General features: G+C 48.4%; 1 long non-coding RNA gene across 2 annotated transcripts in view; it reads left to right on the top strand.

Annotated features, from left to right (window-relative positions):
• Positions 1–11,992: 11,992 nt before the first annotated feature.
• The window catches only part of LOC130543133 (uncharacterized), a 29,907-nt gene continuing 18,531 nt past the window's right edge, over positions 11,993–23,368 (top strand). For both annotated transcript variants that reach the window (XR_008958215.1, XR_008958214.1), the window contains exons 1-2: positions 11,993–12,236; positions 19,682–19,757. This is a non-coding gene — a long non-coding RNA (uncharacterized LOC130543133). The remainder of the gene's footprint in view (positions 12,237–19,681; positions 19,758–23,368) is intronic.

The raw sequence follows: 23,368 nt of genomic DNA, 5'->3' as shown, positions 1-23,368 counted from the left end.
CACGGGATCAGGCTCACAAAATTCCAAAAAATGTGGAGGTGAAAGGAAGCCAGAGATAAGGAAACAAATCAGACCATCCTGTCCTAGGTGTCCTGGTTGGGGTCTTGTTATAACAACCACTTGTGACCAACATAAAATTATAGGACCCCAGAAAGGAAGTAAGCTATTAAAGGTGTTACCACTAATCCTTGCTCAGTGGTGATCTCTACAGAGATGTTAAAAGGATTTAAGTTCCCCGGTTAGCTTCCAATAAAAGACCAACCCTAAAAGCCCCCAGGGGCAACCCTGTAGGGACCCCTCTCACTTCTTCGAGCTTTTTCTGTCTCCTCCTTTAATAAAACTCTATCACTTTACTCGCTCTCCTTTGTCCTGCGATTTCATTCTTGGGCTCCCTGAGACAGGAGCCTCGCTCTCCGCTCTCCGGCTTGGGTCTGATGGTCAAAGAACCCTCGGCTCCGGCCTGCCCTCGGCTCCGGCCTGCTTCTGCTCCTACCATGTTGAAAACAGCCAGAGGCCAGCTGGCAGCACGAGTCACACTGCAGGGTTCAGACCTCACTGCCACCAGCTACTTACTTCCGGCTGTCCCGTCACATTCCTGGGCTTCCTTCTCTTCATCTGTGGAATGGGGACACTGGCACTTGCCTCAGAGGGCTGCTACTGGATGAAAAGAGTGAGAGCATGTAAAGTGTTCAGAAGAGTATCTGGCATATAGCAGCCATTGCTGACAGCTGTCCCGCTCCCGTGCCCTCTCTCTGTGCCCTCTCCATCCAGCCTGGGCTCTGAGGACGTCTCTTTGTCACTGCCTAGCACAGTGTTTCCCTCCTGGGTGGACAGTTCTCATGGACCTCTGGCTTCCCTCTTGTCTGCCTAAACATGGCTGTGTGGCTAAAAGGCACTGTCACAAGACCCAAAGCAGGGGACACGATGTTATGGTGAGCAGCCTCCTTCGTGTGAGGAGGGGTGTGGTGGTGCAGACCCCGAGTCCGTCGGCTTCCCTCCTTGATAGTAAGCAGTCCTTCCTGAACCTTGAAGAGGAAGCGACATCAGCCACAAGCATCGCCAGCAAGACAGATTCCACGGCTGGGTAAAGAAGGGTTCTGAGGATTATAATCAGAGGAAAATACAAGGACCTTTGGTTGCTTTTTCATTAGTGTATGTTTCAGAAATTTGTCCTGTACTCTTCTTGATTTAAAAATTCATTCTCAAAGCCTGTGCTGGTCATCAACCACCCCACCCCCCAGCACCTTTGAGTGGCCCACTCCCATCAGGAACAGCCTCAGAAGGAGGATGCCAGGGAGTCTCAGGCTGGGGTGTAATTATCTCCAAGGGCACGGTTAGCTTGATAAGAAACAGCTTCTTCATTTTCTTCAGAGGGAAAGCATTTAAGAGTGTGGTTCCAAGGTTCAGCTGCTCGTCTAATAACAATAATAATTACCTTAATGTTCTTTAATAGGGGGTTAGTTAAACAAATTATGGTACATCCTTGGTACATGATGCAGCCATTAAATTAAATGAAGTGGAACAGCACGCTGTACCTGTTTCTCCCGCTATCTGAAAGTAGAGTGTTCCTACAAAACCTGAAAGGACATTCAGTGAAGGAGCAATTACCATTAATATGTATAGAAAATTTTTTGGTCATTCCCATACCCCCCCAAAATAACCTTTTGGGCTCTTCCGATACCTTAGGACACATCCTGCTCACGGATGCACAAAATAAAGCTACTGCGGCTTGAGGCTGCGCCGCTGAGTGCAGTTCCCAGAGATGACGCTTGGTGGCGCCACGCACGGCTGGGGGCGCGCTGCCTCTAAGTGGGCCGCTGTCAAAGAAACCCTAGGGACTGTTTTTGCTTTTTGCCTTTTTTCCTTTAAAGTGCAAATCCACTTTGCACTTCTTTTGGCTAGCGAAAACAGGTACTAGTGGAGGTCTTTCGTAAAAGTGGAGTGGCAGAGGGCGGACTTTCAACAAGCCGGGGATCCCTGTTTGTCTTTAATCGGGCGTGGCTCTCAACCTGTCCCCTGCGGGTGGCTTCGTGTGTGGTGCAGCTTGGGGTGGGGGCTTGCTGTGCCGGATTTTGGAACTGGAGGGCACTGCCTGGTTGCATCTAGAATTTAAAAGCATGCCCCTGGATGTGAGCCGAAAGTGCATCTTCATACCGGCCACCCCTCCTGGGGAGGGAGAAAGATGCGGCCTGCGCGAATTTCCTGGAACACCATGGCAAAGCCAAAGGTATATTGTAGATTTGAGGCTGAGGCTGGAATTACAATTTCTGGGAGACGGCATGGTTCAGAACTGGATGTTCCAAGTGGAGAGCGATCGTGTGAGTCACTAAATTGAGGAAGTTTCTGAGACTCCCTTGTGGAATCAGAGTAGAGGCTGGTTTGGGGCCAGCAAGCTGCTCGCCCACCGGCGCTGTGGTGGGGCCTGGACATCTGGGAAACACCAGAACAGACTACTTTCCACTGGGAAGATCTGCAGCGAGCTCTGTGCTGGGGAGCAGAGAAAAGGTTTGGGAAGGGGTTAGAACAGGCTACAGAAACAGCACAAGGATGAATAGGGAGAGGTGCCTGTGTGAGCATTTTCAGGGCCCCACCCAGAGGGGACTTGGCAGGAGGGCATTTCTGGGCAGCTTGCCCTCGCCGCTCTGAAATGAGCATATGGCAGGACGGATAGCAACTGGGATGGATATGTTGAATTTATAACCTTACAGCAGGGACCCGGGGAGTGTTGATGTCTCCCAAAATGATTGCAGTGTGCTTTCTGCCTGGTACCCCGAACAACAAGGCGTGGGGATCCATGCATGCTCTCGCTGAGTTCCTGCTACAATGACATGCAGCTAAAAATTAGTAAACCACAGCGTACTGGCCCTTATTGTTTTCCTGGGGTACCATCTCATGTGAGCACCAGCGGGCTGAGGAAGAAAGAGAAGTAACTCCAGCAGCCAGCCCAAAACGCCGGAGTGACCAATGGAGCTCAGATCTGAGAAGTCCAGGCAGGTCTCATCAGAGGCAGGACAGGTGTGGCTCTACCCTTTGAGGACAGATCTCTAACTTTCCAGGTCCCTGGGTGTAGACAAGCAGGTTCCCAGGCCCAGGACTCTCCAGCAACATGTAGGAGTCTCTAATTTGCTTCCCATATGGCAGGAGAGTGAACGGATGAGGGCTTGTATTCTAGGCGTTCACCCTCTGACATTTTACCCTGTGAATGAGATAACCCTAAAAACCCGAGGGGTTGGAAATGGCTTTGTATTAGGTGTCTGTTGCTGAGTAATTAGCCCAATAACTAGTAGCTTAAGACAGTAATAATCTATTATCTCTCACTGTTTCTGTGGCTCCGAAATTCAGACTGAGCCCCATGGGGATGGCTCGGGTCTGCCCCACTATGTCTGGGGCCTTAGCTGGAATTAGGAGGCTCATCCTCTCACGTGGGTAGCTCTTGATGCTGACTGTAGGCTGAGAGAAAACTGACACATGGCCTCTCCATGTGGCCTGGGCTTCCTCAGAATATGGTAGCTAGTACCAAAGACAAACTGCCTAAGAGAGCCAAGCAGACACTATATCCTTTATATGCGCTACTTTCAGAAGTCACAGAGTATCACTTCACCATACTGCATTTATTAGAAGTAGGTCACTAACCCATATTTAAAGGAAGGATTAGGCTCCATTTTCTGTGGACCTGTTTTGAAACTACCGTAAGCCTCGGCAGGGCACCTGGGTGGTGCAGTTGGTTAAGCGTCCAACTCCTGGTTTTGGCTAGGGTCGTGATCTCATGGTTGTGAGATCGAGCCCCGTGTTGGGCTCTGTGCTCAGTACAGAGTCGGCTTGGGATGCCCCTCTCTGCATGCTTTCTCTCTCTCTCAAATGAATGAATAAATCTTAAAAACAAAACAAAACAAAAAACAAAAACCCAAAAAACTATCGTAGGCCTCATGGTTACATGGAAGATGACAAATAGAAACAGTTAGAAGCTGTTGCTCCCCACGTTCCCTTTTCTTCGCCGTAACTAAGATGTTGACACGCACGGGGAGTAGGGGTTGAAAGACGTCATTAAGTTGGGCTCTCATGGTGTCATTCCATCCCCAGCCTAGTAATGAAGGTTAGTTGGGAGAAAGGCAGGCAAAGACAAGGCTCCCCCCCAAGAGGAAACCACCCCGAAAAAGGATTTTACACCACTCTGGAAGGAGCTCTCCACCCTTTCCCACGGGAACAACTACCTGATAGGTAGAAGAGCACGTGGATAAAAACCTGATTGGATGACAGGCACAGGGAGGGTTAATCAGATTAAAATAGCCCGCCAACAAAAATCTCATAAAAACCCCTAGCCTTAGAAACTTCCACAGCAACCCTCTTGGGTCCCCTCCCTTTTTGAGAGCTTTGTACTATCGCTCAGTGAACTTTGCTTTGCTGCCCACCACTCTTCGTCTGGTCCACCTCTTCATTCTTCGAAGGGGCGTGACCCAGAACCGTGGGCACTGAAGGAAGAAGGAAATCCTGCAGGTAAGAGGGACTCTCCTGGGCTGCAGCTGGTAGTACCCACGGGGTCCCATAGAGGAATTAAATATGGTCCTAAGAAGATCATGATGGGAGAGAGGGACGTTTTAGTTTTAGCCTGTAAATGGGGACACTTCACAGGAGGCATCATTAGACACTGGATGTCTCTTTGAGAAGGTCCCAGAAGTCAACAGAGGGGAAGGGGAACTGGACAAAATCTCTCAGCATTTGCCCCTGGCCTCTGGATTCATTGGCTATTTAAATTGCAAGCCCTTGTGTAAGCTCAGTTTTCTCATCCGTAAAAGGTGAATGAGGACGACACCCAGCTAGTAGGGTTTGCATGAGAATTAACTTCGCTGATACCGCTTTTCTTCTGTGAGAGAAGGATCAAGAGAAAAGCACGTGAAACCAGGACTCACGCTGAGGGAGTTTTTCTAGGGAATTGTGAAGAACAAAATGCAGAATAGCTCAGGTATGCGAGCCAAGTGGATGGGACAGAAAAGTAAGATTTTCTAAGACAAACCTTTCATCCGGTTCAACAATGCAATTATGAGCTTGAGTATTTTTAACTTTGGTTGAGGATTTTTTTTTTTTTTTTGGGGTCAGGACACTGCTCGAGTGTCTGGACCATCTGGAGACAGTCTTACATGTGTTACATATTTTATATATGTTACATATTTTTAACTAAAACTAAGGCTGTTGGTACAGCATTCTTACATTCGTGCAGGTTTTTGCATAGAAAATTTCTAGAAGAAATACGAGCCACCATTGATAGTAGTTTTCTCTGGACTGAGAGAGAGACTGTTTTTCATTTTACATCCTTTGGTTCTGCTAAATTTTTCTTCAGCTTGGGTATGTACCACTTTTTCAACCCACTTAACATACATTAGGTGCTTTTTGTTTTAAATAGTCATGTATTAAATAACCATTAACTGTCTGTGTTAGGAATTTTTTAAGTAGGCTCCACGAGCAGAGTGGAGCCCAAAGTGGGGCTTGAACTCAAAACCTTGAGATAGAGACTTGAACTGAGATCAAGAATCAGACATTTAACAGACTGAACCACCCAGGCGCCCCTGTGTTAGGAATTTTATATGCATTGTATCTGATCTTTCCAACAACTTTTCAAGATTGGTTTCATTATATCCTATTTTATAGATAAGCAAACTCTACATAGAGAGATTTTAAGAGAGAAAGATATTTTAAGGAATTGGCTTATGTGATTGTGGAAACTAGCAAATCCGAAATCCATATGGCAGGCCAGCAGGTTGGAAATTGGGTAAGAGCTGATGTTGCAGTCTTGAGTCTGAATTCACCATGGCAGTAGGCTAGACACTCAGTCAAGGTTTCGATGCTACAGTCCCGAGAAGAATTTCTTCTGGAGACCTGTCTTTGCTCTTAAGGCTGTCACCTGAGGGGATGGTGCCCATCCACGTTATGGAGTACGATCTGCTCTATTCAAAGTGTACTGATTGTAAATATTAATCACACCTAAAAATATGTCTTAAAACAACGTCTAGAATGGTGTTGACCAAACAACTGGACATCAGAGCCTCCCCAAGTTGATATAAAATTAGCTATCACAGTGAATTGGACAAAATTTCACAGCTAATAAATGGATAAGCCAGGAAGCTAGATATCTCTAGGGTCAGAGGCCAGAACTGGGTGAGCAAACCGTACACAGATAGTACACAGATGGCGGGCCGTCTCCGGTAAGGGTGGGCCAATGAGAGGGTAAAGTAGCACTCCGTAGAGATAATCTCTGGGACAGATGAGCTCTTCTAAGCTTCTAGACTGAGTTCTGATGCCAACTAACTATGGGTTACTAGGCAAGTCACACCTCTTTAGGTCCATTTTGTTTATTATTTCTCTTCTGAAGGGAGGGATTGGAGTAGATGGTCTTTTAGGTTCTTTCATGCTAATATTCAATGCTATAAAGAGGAAACACAAATTTATACTATAAATTTATACTATAACAATGTATCACTACATACCCACCAGAATGGCTAAACTTAGCAAGACTGAAAATACCAAGTGTTGGAGAGAATGTGGAACAACTGGAGCTCTCATAAGTCAGCAGTGGGAGTACATGTTGGTACAACTACTTGGACATTCATATGAAAGTACTACAAGAGCTAACTATATTCCTACTCTATTACCCAGCAGTTACATTTCTAGGTGCCGCAGATCCAAAAGAAACAAGTACAGTAGTCCCAAAAAAGGCATGCATAAGAAATGTGCATAGGGGAAAAAAAAAAAAAAGCAAAACTGGGGGTGGGGGTGGGGAAGGTAATTAAAGTGAAATGAAGTCATAAGGGCAGAACCTAATTCAACAGGACTAGTGTTCTTATAAAAGGAAGAGACACCACACACGCAGAGGAAAGGCCGTGTGAGGACTTAGTGAAAGGGCAACCAACCATCTGTAACCAGGAAGAGAACATTCATCAGAAACCAATCCTGATGACACCTTGATCTTGGACTCCTAGCCTCCAGAACTGTGAGAAAATAAATTTCTGTTATTTAAACTGAAGGAGAAGAAGAAGAGAAGAAGGAGGAGGAAAAGGAATGTGTATAGAAGCTTTACTCATATTTATTTATACTTAAAAACTGGAAACAACCCAATGTTTATCAGTAGAATGGATAAATATTGGGGGACATATTTATAGAATGAAAAAATTACACCACAATAAAAACTAACCAACTACCGTTACATACAACAACATGGGTGAATCTCAGGCATTACTGAGTGTGGGGGAACAAACAGATTCCAAATCCAAGCTTCCATGTATGCTAAGTTTAAAAACAGGTGTAACTTATCTGAAGTGGTAGAGGTCAGAATGGTGGTTGGGGAGAATTGGCTGAGAATGGGCACCAAAGGGTCTGCGGGAAGGCTGGAAATGTTCTTGAGTTGGGTACTGATCACACAGGTTTATTCATATGCAAAAATTCAGCAAGATTTGTGCGTTTTACTATATGTATAACTTGGTGAGAAAGGGCCAAATTTTTAAAACAACATATTATTGAGCAAAAGGTTATTATTATTATTTTAATGCAAGGAGGTGATTCTCATGAGAGTCAGGGCACTGCTGCCTCTGGGGAGGAGGGAAGGGGTTGTAATCAGGGAAGGGCATGGGGCGGGGGTGGGGGGAGGGGGCTTCTGGAATGCAGGTAATATTCTGTTTCTTGACCTGGAAGTAGTCACACAGGTTGACCACTTAGAGTAATTTATTAAGCTCGTTATAACATTTATGTTTTATACACTTTTATGTATATGGTTATGTTTTGCAATTTAAAAAAGGTTTTCAACAATCAAGCAACCTGGTTGTTATTCTCTCTCTCTTTTTTTAAAGATTTTATTTATTTGAGAGAGAGATAGCAGGGGCAGGGGAAGTGGGGAGAGGGAGAAGCAGACCTCCCACTGAGCAGGGAGCCTGATGCAGGGCTTCATCTCAGGCCCTGGGATCGTGACCTGAGCTGATCCCAGGCCCTGGGTTCATGACCTGAGCCCAAGGCAGACACTTAACTGATTGAGCCACCCAGGTGCCCCAGTTGTTACTCTCTTGATGCAGCTGAAGATTGGAGGCTATGGGAAGGACCCCCAGGCAGAGTGGCTTCAGCTCAGAAGGCCAGCTCCCAGGTCAGGTTCTGCTGCCCCTCCCTTATTTCCGGGCACTTGATCAAACAGGAGGTATGTTTGATTGTAGACAGATCATTCCATTTCCCTCAAGAAACAGCATTTTCTTCTCTTGTCTGATGTGTCGATCACATCAGACAGGATTAGTGGGGTTGATGCCATTAAGTAAAAAGTCATCTCTTTTGGAAACAGCCCAGAACGTCTGGATTCCATTTTTAAAAGCCTCAGATCCCATTAAGATGAAATAGAACTATGTGGATTCAGATTCAATGGGAGAAGACAGAACTCAGAGTACCGCCTGGCTCATGTGGACACCTGGGCGGTGGGAGGAGGAAGGTGGTAAATGAGGACAATATAGTTTGGCAGTAAGATCAGGGAATTCTCAGCAACTCGCTTTCTCAAAAACAAGGGATCAGGAAATCAAATACTGTCCATCTGCCGTGGAATGGCTGAATAAATTGCAGTACACCTACACCACGAAACTATGTGCATCCAATGAAAAGTACCAGTTAGAGTTACACAAGTGCACTTGGGTGGATTTCTACCAGCAAGGTACTTTAGCTTTTCAAGTATCGAAAATATGATCCTATCATATAAACAAACAGCCTCCCCATTTCTGTACATGAGTACTTACGCCCATGTGCTTGTGTATGAGTCTACATGTATGGAAAGAAACATACCAGGTTGTTAATATCCTTCCCCCAGAAGGATTTGGAGTGGTAGTGGGGACTGAAGAGGGTGGAGGAGAAAGGAAACCACAACCAAAAATAGCCAACGAGTATGATGTGATCACGTGTGTGTGTTTATGTAAAAATGAATAAGGAGTGATCACGTGTGTGTGTTTATGTAAAAATGAATAAGGAGGCAGGAATTAAACTATGTATTGCCTCTCTGCATTCGCTAGCCCTGATCCCATCATTGCAAATAACAGAGGAAGACTCTCCCCACCAGAGGCTCAATCTCCTTTTTGGGAAACAAGGCATAAGCCCACACAGCACTTGGTGAGCCTGTCCACATAATCCAACATTCTCATTCTGTCCTGAAGTCCTACTGTTCTATCTCACTGTTAATTTAACAAGCATTTCCTGAGCCCACACCAGGTTCTAGGCACACAATCACTGCTCAAAGGAACATTCCTAGTTTTGGAAAATATGATATAAACAGAGATGGGTACATAGAGGTGCTAGGAAAATATTTATTGAACAGGTTAAAGTAGCTATAATTTGGACCGAGAGAGGTGATATGTAAGATTTTCTCATTATTGTCTTTACAGCCCATCACGTCAGACTCTAATGAGACCTTACTACTTACTTATCTAGTCAAACTTCCATCTTCTATATTTGGGGAAATGGGGGCCTAGGGTAAGGCAGAGTTGTGATCCCAACCCACAGCTCAAGGACCCATCTTGTTTCTTTCTGCTATACTATGAAGTCTTCAAGCAGAACTGAGAGCAAATAACGCCCGAGAGCGAAGCATTTGCCATTTTAGTCTCTTTCATATGAGGCAGCTGATACAATGGGGGGAAACGTGGTGCTATGGGTTGACTTGTGTTCCCCCAAAAGATACGTCCAAATCTTAGCCTCTGGAAGCTGTGAATGTGACCTTATTTAGAAATAGAGTCTTTGCAGATGTGATCAAGTCAAGATGAGGTTACACAGGATGAGAGTGGTCTCTAAATCCAATACGACTGGTGTCCTTATAAGAGGGACATTTGGGCACAGAAATACAGACACAGGGGAGAAGGCCAAGTGAAGGTGGAGGCAGAGATAGGAGTGATGTATCAGTAAACCAGGAGCACCAGGGTTTACGGGCAACCGCCAGAAGCTAGAAGAGGCAAGGAAAGGTTCCTCCTTAGATCCTCAGAGGGAGATGGCCCCGCTGACACTTTGATTTCGGACTTAACACCTTCCAGAACAGCAGAAGAATATATTACTATTGTTCGAAGCCACCCAGTTTGCGTTATTTTGTTATTACAGCCACAGGACAGTAACATACATGGGTTGGAATTTGTTAGATCTGGAGTAGAATCTTGTTTTTGTTACGTACAAGCTGGATGATCTTGGGCAGGTCAACACACTGGATCCTTGGATTTTTTATCTGTAAAACAGGACAATAGCAGCATCTCCCCTGCTGTGAGGGTTAAACCAGGTAATTCAGGTATGGCACCCAGCTTTCTAATCCCCTGGCTGAACTCCCAGAAAGGGAGTGGTCCGGGCTGGCCAGCAGGCTTGAAGCTCCTCTTCCCTCTTCACCTTCCAGAGCCAAGTGCAGTGAGGCTGGCCAGTCCTTCCTCTTCTCAGCTGCAGTTAACCTACGGTAGTGGCTGGCACATTGTGGAGTAATGGTGCTGTTGGCTGCCATTTGTCCCTCTCCGACATCAGTAACAACTTCACTCTTTGTCTAAAGAGTGACTGCTCTAGAAAGATTGGGCTCCAGCAGATGAGAGAGATTGGTTTGAGATAGAAGACCCTCGTTCTATTCCTGGCTTGGGGACTTGCTCTGTGACTTTGGAATTTGCATCCCAGTGGGAAAACAATAGGACCTTCGGTGAAGCAAGTCATTAATAAAGCTGGATGAGTTTTTTTTACAAGCCCTTTGAATAACGGGGCAAAAGAGTCAATAAAACACAAACTGATTCAGGGGCGCCTGGGTGGCTCAGTCAGTTGAGTGTCTGGCTTTGGCTCAGGGTCCTGGGATCGAGTCCCACATGGGGCTCTCTGCTCAGTGCGGAGTCTGCTTCTCCCTCTCCCTCTGCCCCTCTGCCTGCTTGTACTCTCTCTCTCTCTCAAATAACTAAATAAAATCTTTAAAAAAATTTTAAAAACCCCCACAAACTGATTCAGCTATAGATACAGAGGGAGATTTGGATTCAGCTTCTAGAGTAGAAGAAAGACAGAACTCCCTCCTTTCTGTACGCATCTGTGAAATATTTTTTGAGTGATCGCTAGGATGCGAGGACACAAAGATGAATAAGGCACAGTCCCGTGTGCCCAAGTCCTCACAATCTGTTGTAGAAGACTGAATGTTGTAAGTTCACAGGCTCGTGAGAGCTCTCAGAAGCTGCGATCCTGCTGAAAAAGAGCTGGAGGTTTCTGGAGCTGAAGGTAGCAGGAAGGAGGTTCAGGGAAAGCCTTTTAGAGGAGGAAATCCTATGCCATCTTTCCATTGCTGATTGTAAAGTGATTCTGGTCTCAAGGTTTCAATAAGAGGTTTCACAAGTTATGAAATTACCTCTCATTCACCACAATATATGAAAAACTCTTTATCTCCCTCTGCTTTAAACCTTCTTAAAAATGAGGTGCCTAGAAAATATGGCCACAGAAAAACCTGCACATGGATGTGTAAGATAATAGAAAAAATATATTGGTCTCTGCCTCCCACCCCCTGCATTTCTGACATGGGGCTCCTGAAACCCTTGAAATTCTCTGGATGATAAGGGCACTAGGAAAATCTTTGGTTCAATCTAACATTTAATCTTTGAAGTAGGTTCCCGACACAAGGCTTCTGGAAACCTGGCAAATTCCTGGATGATAGGAGTGTTGTTGTTCTAATGCAGCTCCTGGATGGCTGGGGGGGCGGGGGAGGGGAGGGCGGGTCACAGAAAGACCGAGCCGTGATTAGAAGCTTGGAATTTGCAGCCCTGCCCTCCCACCCCCATTCTCTTGAGAAGGGAGAAAGGCTGGGGCAGCTGGGTGTGGCTCACATGGTTAAGCGTCTGCCTTTGGCTCAGGCCATGATCCCAGGGTCCTGGGATTGGGCCCCACAAAGGGCTCCCTACTCGGTGGGGAGCCTGCTTCTCCTCTCCCTCTGCTGTCCCACCTGCTTGTGCTCTCGCTCTCTCTCTGTCAAATAAATAAATAGATCTTAAAAAAAAAAAAAAAAAAACCAAGGGAAAAAGGCTGAAAATGGAGTTTCTGATCCATCATGCCTACGTAAAACCCCAATATGTTTTAGGGCTTGAACTTCGAAGTGAGTGAACACATCCACACCAGGAGGCTGACACACCCCAGCTACGCAGGGACAGAAGCTCCCAGCTTGGGTTGCTCCCAGACCTCGCCCTGCACGTCCCTTGTCTGGCTGTTCGTCTGCATCCTCGAATGGACCTTCTGATAAACCGGTAAGTGTTAAGTGTTTCCTTGGGTTCCGTAGCCCCCCTAGCACGTTAATCAAACTGGAGGGAATCATGCCAATCTGTGATGTGTAGGCAACTTGGACAGAAGTTGCGAGTAACCCAGGGACCTACTATTTGGGATTGGCATTTGAAGTGGGATGGGAACAGTCTTGTGGGACCGAGCCCTTAGCCTGTGGGATCAGACACTCTCACCAGGTAAATAGTGTTAGAAATGAGTTACACTGTAGGACTCCCGCCTGGGGTCATGGATGATGGCGTCATGTGGGGAAAACCCTCCATACATTTGGTGACCCAAAGTGTCAGAAGTGAGGTGTTCTCTGTGAAGGAAAAGGAGACACACACTATAAGGATACAGTGCAGGGGAGGGGAGGGAAGAGAGAGAGAAGCTGAGTTTTTCCTATTACAGGGTGCGTGTTGCGTGTCCTTCAGGGGTGAATGGATCAGTAAACTGTGGTACAGCCAGACAATGGCGTATTTTTCAGTGCTAAAAAGAAATGAGCTAGTGGGGGTGCCTGGGTGGCTCAGTCGGTTAAGCGTCTGTCTGCCCTCAACTCAAGTCCTGATCACGGTGTCCTGGAATCGAGTTCCACATGGGGCTCCCTGCTCAGCGGGGAGCCTGCTTCTCCCTCTCCCTTTGTGCCTCCCCCCTGCTCGTGCTCACGCTGTCTCACTCTCTCTCTCAAATAAATATATAAATAAAATCTTAAAACAACAACAAAAGAAAGAAATGAGCTCTCAAACCATGGTAAGACATGAAGGAAATTTAAATGCATATTACTTAATGAAAGAAGCCGATCTGAAAAGTCTATACCGTATGATTCCAACTGCATCATATTCTGGAAAAGACAAACCATAGGTGACGGGGGAAAAAAGTTCAGCGGTGTCGGGGACTGGAGGGGAGGGGAAGGTGACTAGGCAGAGCACAGAAGATCTTAGGGTAGTGAAAATATTCCGTGTGCTACCATAATGCTGGAAATATGACATCACATTTGTCCAAACGCACAGAATATCCAACACCAAGAGTGGACCCTAATGTCAACTACGGACCCTGTGTGATGATGATGCCTCAAATAGCCCCTGGAGGGGGTGTTAATATGGGGAGACTTATTTGTGAGTGCAGGTAGGGATATCTAGGAATTCTCCGTACTTTGGCTCAATTTTGCTGCAAACCTAAAACTGCAAACTTAGAGTCTATTAAAAAAAGAGAGAGAGAGAGAGATCCAGTGCTCATCTCTTGATAAATTGAAGAATGCCTCTCTTAGCTCTCCCTTGTCTGGTCGCCAAACTGTCTCCTGTGAACAGTGGCCATTGGGGGGGATTACCCTGCGTGCCAGGTGGAGGGAAAGAGATGTCCATGTGCAAAGGAAGAACAAATGCTGGCTGCAATCTGCAGTCTGTTAGCCTGAAAACACGAAGGTGCGCTTCGTGAATCTTGTTTGATGCGGGGTCAGCAGGGGGCGCCCTCCGCAGAACGGGCACATACCACTGTGCACATCCACAGAAGTGGGAGCCTAGATCTGTTTGTCAATGTCACCCTGAAATGAAAGCGCCTGGATGGCGGCAGCATACCCTGCCGAGGCAAAAGGGTCCGTCAGTCCAGGGCTGTGGGCTGGACGGCAAAGAGGGACCCGGGGATGAGGAAGGGGAAATGTCACGGTGGCCCCTGTCTTGAAGGCGGTGAAACCAGAGGGAAGGGGGAGGCAGCTGTGGCCAGAGGGGGTTGTCCCCTCCCTTCCCCTGCATCTTCCCCGCCTCCTTATCACTGACGGAGCTGTTGTGCTAAACGCTTCACATGCGTTTCTTAATCTTTGACTTAGAGTCTGAAGATGAACCGGCTCTTACGAGCTATGCGATCCTGAACCTGTTCCCACATGTGAAACGGGGACATTAGCACCTGCCCCAGACCACCTTCCTAACTTTTTAATTTAATTTTTATTTTATTTTCCATAGAAAGCAGAATAACTTATTCCACAGGAAGGCGGGGGTAAGAAATTCATCCTGAAAAAAATACTTTGGGGTAATTCTGTTGGGCAGACCTTCCCTCTGGGAACACGCCCCCCTGTGGACCGCCCCCTGGAGTCTTAATGTCTCGTGACAGTTTTTGAGCACTTTGCTGATTCCCACGTTGGGAGCAGGCAGGAGCCACCTTCCAATCCGCAGATTTCAAGGCGAGAGTAACGTCATATCTCAGACGAGCACCTTCTATCTCAGAAGACTGCATACCTTGTGCAGAGTGGTCAGAGTTTAGATTAAGCAGGCACATAATTCATCAGAGTGTTAAAAAGGTGACAGGAAAAAAATACCAGCCTGTGGACTAAGGTGTTCAAATGTGGCGTGAATGTTTAAGGCAGCTGGTGGCCAGAGTAGGCCAGTTGAGGCAGGTGGTCTCAGTGGCCTAGGGCATGGCCGTGTGCAGGCAGCCTGGCTCCCGGTGGGGCAGCCCTCTGTGACTCCTGACACTTCTACTCACCAGCTCCTGTCGCTCCCCGTGCGATCATACCTCTCGTGTGGCCTTTGGGGGAGAATTTAAAGAACTGAATGAGAACTTAAAGACCCACCATTTTGTATTTCCCTGACGCCTAGTGATGTTGAGCATTTTTTTCATGTGTCTGTTGGCCGTTTGGATGTCTTCTTCGGGAAATGACTGTTCATGTCTTCTGCCACAATGAAATACCACCTCACTCCAGTCAGAATGGCTGAACTGAACAACTCAGGAAATAACAGATGTTGGCCAGGATGCGGAGAAAGGGGAACCCTCTTATGCTGTTGGTGGGAATGCAAACTGGTGCAACCACTCTGGAGAACAGTATGGAGGTTACTCAAAAAGTTAAAAATAGAGCTACCCTACAGCCCAGCAATCACCCTACTAGGTATTTATCCAAAGGATACAAACATAGTGATTTGAAGGGGCACATGCACCCCAATGTTTATACCAGCAATGTCCACAATAGCCAAACTATGGAAAGGGCCCAGATATCCATTGACAGATGACTAGATAAAGAAGATGTGGTGTGCATATACGATGGAATATTACTCAGCCGTCCAAAAGAATGAAATCTTGCCATTTGCAGTGATGTGGGTGTAACTAGGGGATATTAGGCTAAGCGAAATAAGTCAGTCAGGGGAAGACAAATACACGATTTCACTCATGGAATTTAAGAAACAAATCAGATGATCACAGGGGAAGGAAAGGAAAAACAAAATAAGATGAAAATAGAGAGGGAGGCAAATCGTAAGAGACACTGAACTCTAGGAAACCGACTGAGAGTTGCTGGGTGAGGGGCAGGGATAATGGGGTGATGGGCATCAAGGGGGCACTTGATATAATGGGCACTGGATGTTATATGCAACTCATGAACCATGAACTTCTACCCCTGAAACTAAAAACTAAAGACCCCCCCCCATCTGAACGTCTGCTCTGTGCCAGCCATCATATTAGAGCTCACATCATCTCACTGAACGCACAGTGCCTGACAACTACATACGAGAGATTCAGTTTTCCCATTTTACAGACAAGGAAACTGAGGATCAGAGAGGTTAGGTCCCAGAACTAGGACTCAAAGCCAGGCCCATGGGTGCACTTTTAGGATCAATGGCCACAGTGTAACAGGCTCTCAGACCTTTGGTCTCCTGCCCCTAAGCGCATAGGGCTGCTGTAACAGCCAATGATTGGGCATTTCTAAACAACACAATGAAAACAGGACTTTGTGAATGTAGGCAGCTTTAAAAAAAAAAAAAAAAGTACCTCTATTTTTTAAGTTGATGTTTAGAAGTAAGAAAATGTCACAAGTTTTACAATCTTGTGTACAGTCTTATTTAGACTAGGACGACCAAAAATGTTCACCAACAAAAACATTGCTACAGCTCCCCAAAACTGTTTATTTACAAGCATCCTCAAATTTGTTTTTACGTACTGATACGGTTTTGAATGTCAGATGACAGTCTGCAGAAAATCAACATAGAGTTTTGTTGGGAAAAAAACAAAACAAAACCCACAGCATCAGGACATGATTTTGCCTGCATGGAAGGTATTCAATAACAAAATACAAGGAGCCCTTTTTTCGGTTCTGGCGGCGGTCACCTGTGGCCCGGGTTCTCTGTCCTGCGTCCCCCCCAGCGCTGCCGCCTCTGCACATCTGCATTGGTGTCTCGTTTCATTTCTTCAGTGCCCCCTCCAGTGGGCGTTGATGCTGGTCAGTCGTGCCTTCCAGAAGCTGGGGATGAAGGTCCCTAGGATGGAGGAGAGGGCTGCAGGCTGGGTCCCCTGGGCAGGGCCGGCTTCCCGGGCGTGTGCGTTGTGCCGTCACCCAGGACTCCGTGGCTCCTAAGGGGCCCCTGCTGTGGGACTCAGTGCTCTGCCGTTGCTGCCCTGAAGTTCTTAGTCGTTCTGTCTTTCTGACGGACTGGACGGTGGGGCTTCATCTCACCCTCTTCTCTGAGCCCTGGGGCTCTAGTCCCTACTAGAGCCTGGTGTAGCCTGCCCCTCCCGCCCCTGTCCTGCACCTGCTGCTGTCCTCTGCCCAGGGTGGCTCCTAGGTCACTTGAGACGGACTTGAGGGCCCAGGGAGGTCAGGTGGGGCCCACATCTCATGAGCTCTCAGGATGGGGGTCAGCAGCTGTCCCCCTTCAGGGCTGGCGTCGGCAGCTTGGCCAGCATCTCCTGCCTGCCCTTGCTAGAAGTACAAGTGCCCTCTGGCGCAGAGCCCGGAGTCCCTGGGGGTCACGGGGCCTCCGATTTGAGGTGGGAGCCAGCAGACCCCTGACCGGACAGGGGCCCTGCAGTTTTATTTGGCACGGAGCCAGCCAGTATGCAGCAGGCCCTTCCCCCGGCTTCTCTCTTCGTCCTTCAGTGAGCACCAGGGTCCCAGGTTGGTGTCATTCTTTCCCCGCCTCCTGGATGCCCCTCCCACCGGCGTCCTTCAGCGCCTACTGTGTCTCCAGAGCTCTGTTTAGATGCCCCCTGGGCCGGCCCCGTGCCGGCCCTCACTGGTGCCCTGTCCAGTCTCCGCCTTCAGCACTTAATGCACCTGGGCCGCCCCCTCTGGCTTTTGAGCTTTGTACTCCCGGCCTCTCTGGGCCTCAGTTTCTTTTTTATAATGGGGGCAGAAAGGGTCTGCGAGTGCTTGGAGAGCGCTTCCAGCTCTGTCTTCCAGTTTCTGGGTTCACATGGGGCCTGGAGTTCCCCTCATTTGTGCTCCGTGCGTCACCAGCGTTTGATACACGTGCGTGGAATTGGATTGTGGGAGTCTGCAAAACACCCGACTTCTTAGCCCTTCTGCGCTGCTGCAGGGGGATCTCTTCAGCTGTGTGGCCCTCTGCAGCCTGGGGCTTTCACATCCATCATGTGTCTCCCAGCTCTTCCCACTGTTCCCAGTGAACTCAGACCATCACAGTGGGAAGGCTGGCTCGACCCACAAGTGGCCTTTCCTGGCCGTGTGTCCAGTGCAGGCCATTGCTGTCCCAACCCGGGGGCCCCGTGTGAGCTTTCCCCCGCCCTGCACTGGGGGCCTCCCTCTGAGGAAGTGCGCACACTCGACCTTTCTCCCCAGCACCAGTCCACTGTGCTTTGCCCCAGGTGGCCAGCGGGCAGCCACTTGGCCAGAGCTGCGGGGGATGAGAACCGAGGCAGCAGCCAGCCCGGAGGTCCAGCCTTGCGATGTCAGAGTGTTCCAGAGGGAGCAGCACGGGCCATGATGCTAGGAAAAAAGCAAGAGGCAAGCAGCTCCTCCAGAGAGCGTGGGTGTCAGAGACGGCTCAGGACTGAGCACGTGTGGCAGGGAAAGTAAGGCCGACGCTGCTCCCGTGGGTTTCTCAGACTTGAGAGGGCCGGGGAGCCTCTCAGGGAGATTCTCAGTCATCGGCCTCCCCAGACCTCACTCCAGCAAGTGCCGCTCCCCCGGTGCAGGGTGGGGCCCTGGAATCGGAATTTGTAACAATCACCTGGGGCGGCTCTGCTGCCCCACCCGCGGAGAGCAAGTCCCCTGACCCGGGAGCAACAGGCCTCGGCCAATGATCTGTGGGTCGTCCGCACACTGACCCCTGAGTGGTGAAGCTTGATCAAGCAACTGAGGCGAAATACCAGACAGAAAAGAAACTTGGCAGTTGGAGTAGGCGCTGAGCTAGAAGGACATGTGGACTCCAGGGCTGGGGGAGCCGAGCTAGAAGGACATGTGGACTCCAGGGCTGGGGGAGCCGGGTCAGGCCAGGTTAGGATGATAAACAGAGGAGGTGAATGGAAAGGATGGCTGAAGAGAGGCAATGATGCTGAGGAAGAGCGGGGGAGGGAGGGGGGAGGGGGAGAAGGAAAGAGGAAGGAGGGGGGAAGAGGGGAAGGAAGGGGAGAAGGAGAGAGGGAGGGAGAAGAGGGGGGAAAAGAGAAGGGATAGGGAGGGAAAGAGGGGAGGGGAGAGAGACGGAGAGAAGGAAGGAGAGAGCGAGAGGGAGCAAGGGAGGGAGGGAGGGAGGGAGGGAGAGCACTGCCTCTTTCCTTCCCCTGCAGTCTGAGACCTGAGGCCTCATCCGCATTTCCAGGGCTTTCTGGTGCCCTCTGTTCTTGGGGTGACTCGGTTTTGCCGCCAGAGGGCTGTAGCGCACAGGGCAAGCGCTGACCAACCGCAGGCAGGAGCAGGCCCGCCTCCCTGGGAGTGGCGGAGAGCACCTGCCTTCCCCAGCCTGCGGGGCCTGGGGCCCTGGGGCCCTGGGGCTTTCCTGGGCGGTGTAGCCGGTGCGTCCTTAGACCGCATGTCCTCAGGTAGCTATTGGGATAGGGAATTACTGAATCCGGGGTGTGGATTTGTTTCAGGTTTTCTTGCACGTTGCCCGCCTATTACCCCGAAACCCCGATGGAGCACGTGCTCTGTGGGGAGGCCCCAGGCTGGCGAAGGTTCCTCCCAGCTGGAGAGGCTGCCGGTGATGGGGGTCCAGCAGGTGTGCAAGATACTGGCAATGCCTCTCTTCGGGGTCCTGCTGACTCTCTGGAGGTTCTGTTTTCTTCGAAGAAAGCAGATCCCAGCTGGAGCTCTAACAATTCCAAGTGTTGTATGGACGCTAGTCAGGGCTTCCCTTTGCGAAAGCAGCTGACCCACGAACAACACGGGTTCGAACCGCACGGGTCCGATCGCACATGGATTTTTTTTGATAAATGCAGTTTGGTACCGCAAATGTATCTTCTCTTCCTTATGATTTTCGTAATAGCATTGTCTTTTCTCTAGCTTCCTTTACTGTAAGAATATAGCATATAATACACAGAACATGTGTAACCCGACTGTTACCGGTAAGGCTTCTAGTCAACAGTAGGCTCTCAGTCATTCAGTTTTTAGGGAATCAGAAGTTATCTGTGCATTTTCAACTGTGCAGGAAGTCAGCAGCCCTAACCCCAAGTTGTTTCAGGGTCAACGGTAATTGAAACAGTTCTTGGTTTTCTGAAACAGGATGAGAATTTATTGGAGGGTGTGGTTGCCGCATCATGGTACTTCGAAGATGGCCAGGTCCTATTTCCTGGAGCCTGTGAGTATGTCACCTTACAGGGGGGAACGGGCTTTGCTGATGTGAGTAAATTAAGGATCTTGAGACGGGGAGATTATCCTGGAATATCCGGATGGGCCTGATGTAACCACAAGGGTCTTTCGAGGAGGGAAGCAGGTCAGAGTCAGAGAAAGAGATGTGATGTTGGAAGGAGAGGTCAGAAAGAGATTTGAAGGTGCTTGGCTGCTGTTTTTGAAGACAGAAGAAGGGGCCATGAGTCAAGGAATGCAGGAGAAGGCCTTGTTTAGAAGCTGGGAAAGACAAGGAAATGGATTCTCCCCAGAGCCTCTGGAAGGAACCAGTCCGGCCAACACCCTGAGTTGATCCCCGTCAGATTTGTTTCAGACTTCCGACCTCCAGTCTTGTAAGATCATCAGTTTGTGTTGTTTGAAGTCACGGCGTTTGTGGTAACTGGCTATAGCAGGGATAGGAAACCAACGCAGCAAGGAAGAAGGCTGCTCAGAGAAGGGGAGGACGGGCCAGGCCCAGGCGGCCCTGTGCCCCAGGACCGGCCTGCTCAGGGCGCCGCCCCTGCTAGCCGCTAGCTCTGTGGGCACCGCTGCCCAGGACACGTGCTGCTGCCGTGCCCCCTCCCACCTCGGTTCACACCTTTATCTTACCCCCTATGATTCGGGCGGCAGCATTGACTCCCAGGGCTCAGGAGCCCATTCCCCACCTGCTAGGGCTCAGTGCAATGAGTCCGACCTCCCTCAGCCTCCAGTCTCCAAGGTGCAGGGGGCCCTGCCTCCTAGCGATCTCAAAAGAAAGTGTTCAGATGGCAGCTGGCCAAAATGACAAATCCCGCCAGAGCGGCTTTGGGCGGCTCAGCACACTTCTCTGGGCCTTCATGCGTTATATCTTTAAGATGGAGAGTTACCATTTTCTAAGTTCACTTCCAGCGCTCGCACTAAATAACTATTTGTTAATTGGTGAGGCAGGGTGGAGGGGGTGGCTGGGGGTGGAATGGAACCTTTTTTTTATTGCCATGAGATTCTGCACAAGAGCCCATCCCCGTCCTGGTGCGGGGCACCCTCCTCCTTGCCCTGGCCCTAAGCGCAGCAGGCATAGAATTCATAGACTCTCGGTTTGCGCAAGCCTGGGTCTTTACCGGTAAACCCAAGCAAAGTTGGATTTGCATGTCAAGGCTGGGATGGAGAAAAGGGAGCCTGCAGCTCTCTGGGGACCACAGAAAGTCCTGGACGCTAGTCCCCTCCAGCTCGGCCAGGAGCAGCATATTGAACAGTCATAGCGGCCGCCGGACAGGGGACACACCGCGCCTGCACTCCTCTGAGCGGGAGCTTTGGGAAACATCTGGGGAAAGGGCACATGGAGCGATGTGGGGGAACGCCATCCTGCCCATCAAGAGTTTAGCTTGGTTCCCCGCTCTGTTCTCAGGCAGGGATTCAGCTGGAGATATTTAAAGACTTAGGCCCACTAGAGGAGAACATAGGCAACAACCTCTACGACATCGGCCAAAGCAACCTTTTTCATGACACATCCCCAAAGGCAAGAGAAACAAAAGATAAAATGAATTTATGGGACTTCATCAAGATTAAAAGTTTCTGCACATCCAAGGAAACAGTCAGAAAAACTAAGAGGCAGCCCACGGAATGGGAGAATATATTTGCAAATGACACTACAGATAAAGGACTGGTATCCAAGATCTACAAAGTACTTCTCAAACTCAATACACGAGAAACAAATAAACAAATCAAAAAATGGGCAGAAGATATGAACAGACACTTTTCCAATGAAGACATACAAATGGCTAACAGACACATGAAAAAATGTTCAAAATCATTAGCCATCAAGGAAATTCAAATCAAAACCACACTGAGATACCACCTTACGCCAGTTAGAATGGCAAAAATAGACAAGGCAAGAAACAACAATTGTTGGAGAGGATGTGGAGAAAGGGGATCCCTCCTACATTGTTGGTGGGAATGCAAGTTGGTACAGCCACTCTGGAAAACAGTGTGGAGGTCCCTTAAAAAGTTAAAAATTGAGCTACCCTATGATCCAGCCATTGTGCTACTGGGTATTTACCCCAAAGATACAGACGTAGTGAAGAGAAGGGCCATATGCACCCCAATGTTCATAGCAGCAATGTCCACAATAGCTAAATTGTGGAAGGAGCCGAGATGCCCTTCAACAGATGACTGGATTAAGAAGTTGTGGTCCATATATACAATGGAATATTACTCAGCTATCAGAAAGAACGAGTTCTCAACATTTGCTACAACATGGACGGCACTGGAGGAGATAATGCTAAGTGAAATAAGTCAAGCAGAGAAAGACAACTATCATATGATTTCTCTCATCTATGGAACATAAGAACTAGGATGATCGGTAGGGGAAGAAAGGGATAAAGAAAGGGGGGGTAATCAGAAGGGGGAATGAAACATGAGAGACTATGGACTATGAGAAACAAACTGAGGACTTCAGAGGGGAGGGGGGTGGGGGAATGGGATAGACCGGTGATGGGTAGTAAGGAGGGCACGTATTGCATGGTGCACTGGGTGTTATACACAACTAATGAATCATCGAGCCTTACATCGGAAACCGGGGATGTACTGTATGGTGACTAACATAATATAATAAAAAATCATTAAAAAAAAAAATAAATAAAGACTTAGGCCCAAACCCCACCATGTGCCAGAGAAACAGGGCTGATTTATTTTTTGAAAACTGTGTTATTTATTTGAGAGAGAGAGAGCCCGAGGTGGGGAGGGTCAGAAGGAGAAGCTGGCTCCCCGCTGAGCAGGGAGCCCATGCGGGGACTTGATCCCAGGACCCTGAGATCATGACCTGAGCTGAAGGCAGATGCTTAACTGACTGAGCCACTCAGGCGCCCAGCTGGGCTGATTTAAACATATCCAAAAAATAAAGGGAAAGTTAAAAAGAACCTCCATCGTCCACCACCCGAATTCAACAGCCGTCAGAAATGTCCCACCCCTGCTTCATTATCCCTTTTTCCTTTTTTTCTCTTTGCCGAAATATTTTAAAACAAATCCCCAGCACTGTGTCATTTTGGAACATATCTCAAAAATGAGATTTTCCTGCAGAGCTCCAATGTCACTGGCACACCTACCAAAATGAGCTGTCATTCCCTGATGGTCCAGTATCTAGTGTCTGACCAGATGTCCCCGTTTATCTAAAAGCTATCTCTTCAAAGATGGCTTATTCTAATCAGGACGTAGCTAAACCTTGCATTGGGTATCCTGTCTCTTAATTATCTTATAACTCAGCAGTCCACTGTCCCCTCTTCTTCACTCCTAGTTTTTCCTCTATGCTATTGACTTGCTGGAGAAATTGGGCCAACTGTCCCATAGAACAGATTACCCCAGGTGTCAAGGATTAAAAGAGAGGGGGCACGCTATTATAGAGGAAGTTTGACCTTTGTAGTGTGTCTAGGTATCAACACCTGGACCTGGTATTTGTCTGTGTGTCTTTGGGTCCCCCACTGTATCCGGGGGGTCTGATCAGAGAGGCAGAACCTCTATGAATGATATAAAATAAAGGTATTGGGGGTGATTAGACCTCGTGCAATTGTGGACGCTCTTGAGCAGTCTACATAAAGTGGTTATTCCTGC

Source organism: Ursus arctos, unplaced genomic scaffold, assembly GCF_023065955.2.
Source record: "Ursus arctos isolate Adak ecotype North America unplaced genomic scaffold, UrsArc2.0 scaffold_8, whole genome shotgun sequence".
Taxonomy (NCBI): domain Eukaryota; kingdom Metazoa; phylum Chordata; class Mammalia; order Carnivora; family Ursidae; genus Ursus; species Ursus arctos.
The sequence above is the reverse complement of the archived record's forward strand: the minus strand, read 5'-3'. Positions and strand labels throughout refer to the sequence as shown.